This window comes from Manis pentadactyla, chromosome 11 (assembly GCF_030020395.1).
Source record: "Manis pentadactyla isolate mManPen7 chromosome 11, mManPen7.hap1, whole genome shotgun sequence".
Taxonomy (NCBI): Eukaryota; Metazoa; Chordata; class Mammalia; order Pholidota; family Manidae; genus Manis; species Manis pentadactyla.
Window position 1 is genome coordinate 62249988 of NC_080029.1, and position 6000 is coordinate 62255987.

General features: G+C 38.8%; 1 protein-coding gene across 1 annotated transcript in view; it reads right to left on the reverse strand.

Moving 5' to 3' along the window:
- The window catches only part of MIPOL1 (mirror-image polydactyly 1), a 323728-nt gene extending 318274 nt beyond the window's left edge, over positions 1–5454 (reverse strand). The window contains exon 1 of the mRNA XM_057488492.1: positions 5213–5454. The gene's annotated coding sequence lies outside the window, so the exon portion shown is untranslated. The remainder of the gene's footprint in view (positions 1–5212) is intronic.
- Positions 5455–6000: the final 546 nt, after the last annotated feature.

The following is a 6000-nucleotide window of genomic DNA, read 5'->3' on the forward strand; positions in this document are numbered from 1 at the left end:
CCATATAAAAGTAGAAACACAACATATCAAAATCTGTGGCAAGTAGCTAGATCAGTGTGGAGGGGGAAACTTGCTAGAGTATAACTTCTAGGCTTTCCAGGTTTGAAAATATCTCTATTCTACTCCCATACTTAACTGAGTGTAGACTAGTCATACTGCTGGTCAAGAATTCTAATGCTGATATAGTAAAAAAAAATTTGTCTCTGGAAACCTTCAAGATTTTTTCTTCATTCTTGGTGTGAAATTTAACAAACATGTCCCCATAGGCAGGCTTTCTTTTCTGTTTTAATACTGAGCACTCTTAGGACCAGAAACAGAATTCTGTACATCTGGTCTTTAATGAAAGTTGTCTCAGTTTGCATGATAGAATTTGAGGTAATGTTTTGCAGTCATCTTTTTATTTATCTAAGTTGCTTAAAAGAGTTTATAATGAGCATGCATTGTTTTTATAAAAACTATGCCATTAAAAAATAGTAAGAATGTTCCACAATGTAGTTAAACAAAGTATGGTACATACATACTATAAATGCTACGCATACATATATTGACACAGAAAGATGTATAAATTATTAAATGAAAAGGGGTAGTTGTAAAATAGTAACACATAATCATTGTTATTTTAAGAAAATAAAAAAGAAAACAGGGCAAAACCATGTGTTTGAATACATATACACATGGTATGATAAATTTGTCCCACTGGTCATCCACTTTAATGAAACCCCAAAAAAATGAACCTTCAAAGTAATCATCTCTTTATGTTGCCAGTTTTGAGATAAAACAAATACCAAGCAATTAAATTATAACCAAAACAATTATGGAATAGTTAAATGGTTAGTATTTTACTTTTAAGAGTAAAAATAACATATCCTCAAATATATTTAGATGATAAAAAGATTGAGGCCATGTTCTCAAAAACTTCAGGATGAACTATTTCTTTATTAAAATTTATCGGAAATTATTAAGACCAGTTTATTAATTATCCATTGCTGTCTTAACGAATTACCCCAAAATTAGCAGCTTAAAACAATCCATTTGTTACCTCACAGTTTCTGAGGAATTCATTGTTGTTTAGCTAGGTTCTCCAGTTAAGGTCTCTCACAACATTGTAATCAAGGTGGCAACCATGGTTTTACATTATTTTGTAACCTAATCTCATAAGTGACATTACACCACTTTCTGCATATCCCTGTGGAAGTGAGCCTCTGGGTCTAGTCAAGCCTCAAGGTGAAAGGATCACACAGGAGTATGAATACCAGGGTTACCTTAGCAGGCTGCCTATCACAAGTAGCATAATGGAAAAAGCAACTGGAATAAAAGTTAGAACTGGTTTCTTGTAACTATGTGTCTAAATACAATTTCTCAAGGCCTCAGGTGTTCTCACTGAAGAAAACTGAGAGGGTAACCTAAATGACCTCTGGGGCCAATTAAATTCTAAATTCTTTGCTTCTCTATTACGTCTTTTGGAAAGGATTAGAAATGTCTAGTCAAATACCTCATTTCACATAGGAGAGTTAGATCCAAGAAAGGTTAACACAGACAGGTAGTAAGCCACACTGATTCTGCTCTTATGTCCAGTGCTCTGTGCACTATTAGGACATTGTTTTTGCAACTAATGCCCTAAAAGAGCCCTCTCCTCTCAAAATTCAATTCTGCTTTTACTGTCTGACCCTTTACAGAAATTGATGACCCCTGCAACAGAGGATATCCAAATGGCCTATAAGTATAGGAACAGGTATTAAATTTTATTAGTCATTAGGGAAAAACTCCAATGTGATATCACTATTCAAAAGAGAATAACACAGTACTAACAAAAGCAGCTAGAATTAATTACTGTTGTGCATTATCTCTTTTTTCTCTCATTAATCCTAAGACTCTCTCTGTAGATGACATATGAGACGAATGTTAACTATCCTCGGCCTATCCCAGTTCCAGATATCTGAACATATTAATTAAAAACTTTTTGCTAGAAGTAAAGCATAAAAGCAACAGATAATAAATCATAGCAGAGTAATATAGTCACCTTAAACAAAGTAAAAAGTATTAATTATAACCTAAGTGTAGATCTAAAAATTGGAGCTGCAACCAGAAAAAGCAAGGTTTGTCCCCATTGGAATCCAGGAAAATGGAGAGTCCCAGGGGTCAACAATGGGAATGTGATGCAGGCAACGTCCAGGGAAGCAGTTATTCTCGGAAGCTAATGACAACCGGACTCACAGACCATTATTATTAGAGAAGCATCAGTCAGGGTTTAGTATTATAAAACCTTTGTACTACATAAATACTCTATTTGCTCATGCAGGAGGTCAGGAGTGTGGTGGGGGGTGCACATATCTCACTTGTTAAAGAATCTCCTCCACCAGTAGCCCATACCCTTTGCCAGCCATAAAAATCTATAATGACTCAACTCTGGTTCAAGAAATGCAGTGAAAAACTGCACATAAGTACAATTATTTTGTGTGGCAATTATAAGCAGGAAGTTATTTCTATCAGTCAAAATGTGTGCATGTGTGCATGTCTGGAATTATCCCTTTCATAGCCTTTTATGCAAAATCAAAGAAGAGTACTATCACCTTTCTTTCCTCACTTCTCTTTCATGCCTCTGCTTTAAAGGATGGGAGAAAGTAGAAGCAACAAGGACAATTCAGAAAAGTCTCAAACAGGTCTCTAATTAGTCTTGAGGTAAAACTGGCAAAGGCAAAGAAAGTAGGTTTAGAGATTTGAAATTTAACCCCAACACTACAGCACATGTTACTTAATACTACTGTGTATTTATACTTTTCCAATATAGTCCCCCACAGTTAATGATTTCACGACCACCAATGGGCAAAAAGTGAAGACATTTTTCAACATAACAGAGATTAGCAAACTGTTAAACAGAAAGCAAAAAAAAAAGGAGGGAGGGAAGGCAGACAGGCAAAAAAAAGGGAAAGAAAAAGACAAGAAAAAAGGAAAAAGGAAGCAAAAAAAGGAAGAAAGAAAATACAATATAGCCTGCAAAGTCCAAAAGACAGAAACACCAGCTTCATACAGTACTGTTTGAACTGAAACTCTACAAAGCAAGGACTGCTTTTACTATCTGGCCCTTTATAGAAATTGATGACCCCTGCAACAGAGGATATCCAAATGGCCAATAAGTATATGAACAGGTATTAAATTTTATTAGTCATTGGGGAAAAACTGCAATGTGTAATCACTATATACCAACCAGAAGGGCTAAAATAAAAAAGAATGTTTAAGTGTTATAAGCATTTGGAGGAGCCAGAATTCTCAAACACTGCAAACAGGAGTGTTAATTGACACATCTAATCTGAAAATCTTTTTGGTGGTGTATTTGAGAAATACATATCCGCATACCCTATAATATAGCAATTTCTCCAGGAGGTATATATCCAACAGAAATGTATACACATGTTCACCAAAATACTTATAAAAATGTTCATGGAAGTCCCTATTGGTAACAGCCAAAAACTGAATGTCATGCATCTTCAGCATTTTTTAAAATAAAATGCTACCACTTCAGCATTTTATTAAAAAAAAAAAATAATAATAATAATAATAATAAGGGAGAAATGTGGGATTCACATATAAATCAAGTATAAAAATCAAACGAATAATCATATCTGACTTGATTATTTATAGTTCATGATGCGTGATCAAAACTGAAAGTTTCTGTGATATGACTGCCCTTGCACTGTTCACCATGTAAGAACTTATTCACTATGTAATAACTTGTTCACCATGTAAGAACTTGTTCGTTATGCTTCAGAAGACTGGAGACTGTTGAGAATTAGGCTTGGGGTTGATTAATGATTGTGCATTGAGTCCCCTATACAGAATTTTATTGTTGTTAACAACCATTTGATCAATAAATATGAGAGATGCCCTCTCAAAAAAAAAAAAAAAGAACAAACTATTGCTACACATATAAATTTCACAAATCCAATATTGAGCAAAACTGAGACCCAAAGAACTATATGATGTATGATTCCATGTACATACAGTCAGTAATAGGTAAATGTATAGATGTTGTTAAAAATTGAAGTCATGGGTACCCCTGAAAAAGGGGCACAAAGTGGGGCTTCCAGAATGCAAGCAATGCTCTTTCTTGGTTTAGGTACTGGATACATGGGTATGCACACTTTGTGAAATTCAATGATCTGTATGCTTATGATCCATGTACTTCTCTGTATTCTATTATACTTTAAAAATTAACACATTAAAATATTTCTATAAACTCTATGCCTTTGCGTTCTCTTCTTTTTTTCTGATTTGCCATCATTAACCTTACACCAATGAGATATCTTAATTCTGGTTACCTTATACAAAGTCAGCTTTTCAGCTTTAATTCATTTTCTTGGTATACTATTGCACAGGATACCCAAATGATTGTGTAAACGTCATTTTAGGTTAATTCCACGCTAGATCCCAAGGAGAAACTTTGAAAAGCTAGTAACTTGTCATTATGTTAAAGTTACCTGGGGAAGAAAAAAAACCTCCTTGAAATGTAGTTTTGTTTGGCCCTTTGGTTTGGCCACCTTTGTCTACTTCCAGTACGATACAATCTACGTAAAATGTTCAAAGCAGCTTTTCAAAATCCTGTTCTTGTGTAAAGTTTTTCCTTTTCTGTCACCCTAATAATGCTATCTTGTTTTTATCCAGTTCCTTCCATCCACAGAACTTAAAAATACTTCTGTTGGATAGTGTTACTCTCCAGTTAGAGAAATTTGGATCCAGAGACATTGTAAACCAAAAAAATCTAACAGTATCTTTTTACAACACTGCTCAGCGTGCCTAAATAAGCACCGCATTCTTTGCCGAAACTCGCAAGCGTGAGAACTGAAACACAAAATGACTGACTCGCAAGGGCACAGAGTCAATCACAGGTTAAACCAGGACCTGAATGCTCTAACCCATCGCTCCTCAAGGGAAAACAGCCAAAAACCTACACCCTTGGCTAAATGCTCAGGTGAACTCTTGTAATAGTTAACAGGGGAAGATTCGAAATCATGCCCAGAAAGAAGAGCTGAGGATCCCATGACCTGACCTTCGAGTGAGCCCCATCACTCCTTGCCACGCGGGGCCAACATTCACTGGGTGCAGATTCTGCGCGGCCTCTTCTTCACCACGGTGGCTGCGCGTGGAAATTCAAGGGCTACTCTAGACCCACCTCTCTTTCCTCCCGCCTCCGGAACCTGCCAGCCTACCGGCTTACCTGAGATGAGCCCGGCACCAACCCAGGAGCCGACTCTGAGCGCTGCCCAGTTTCTCAGGCCGCACGCGCAGCCACGTGTCAGCCAATCGCCGCGCATTCGGAGCCTCCCGGCCCTGGGCTCCCCCGCACGAGGAGAGGCGCGCGCCCGAAAATGACCGCGTAGGGCGCGACGAGGAAGGGAGCCAGGAGCTAGGCGCGCGGGAGGGCCCAGGGGAAACCCAGGGAAACCCGCGCCGGGCAGGGGCGGGCGGCGAGCACCGGGCATGCGCCTGCCGCGCCGCTAGGGCCGCGGGGCGGGGCCTCTGCGCGACCGAGCCCGCTTGGAAAGTCCCCGTGGCAGTTTGAAGAAGGAAGAAGGAGGTTGTGCTTTTCCGTGGCTGCTCCGGCAAGGCGCTGCGGTTGTCGCAGGCTAGGCGACCGGGCGCTTTCTGAGAGAGTAAAATATTGTCGGGACAGACCTAAACTGGTTAGAGGAGGGAAATCGCGTGGTTAAAAATGCGTTTAGTGTCATCAATTTTAGCTTACCGATATTCCAAGCTGGTTTCCTAGTTTGTGTGTGATTTGGGGTGAGAGGGCTAGTGGGATGGGACTTGGGGAAGAGAGAGAGAGACGAGCTGCCAAGTGATGGTTGAATGAAAGGGGCCAAAGTTGGATTCCAATTAGGTGAGCAAAATCAATACCTAGCTCCTGGCCAAGGAATGTTCAGACTAAAACTTGGAGATGGTTAACATTTTTGACTTAAGTACTTGAAAAAATGTGGATGCTTATGTTCCATATACGGTTTCTTT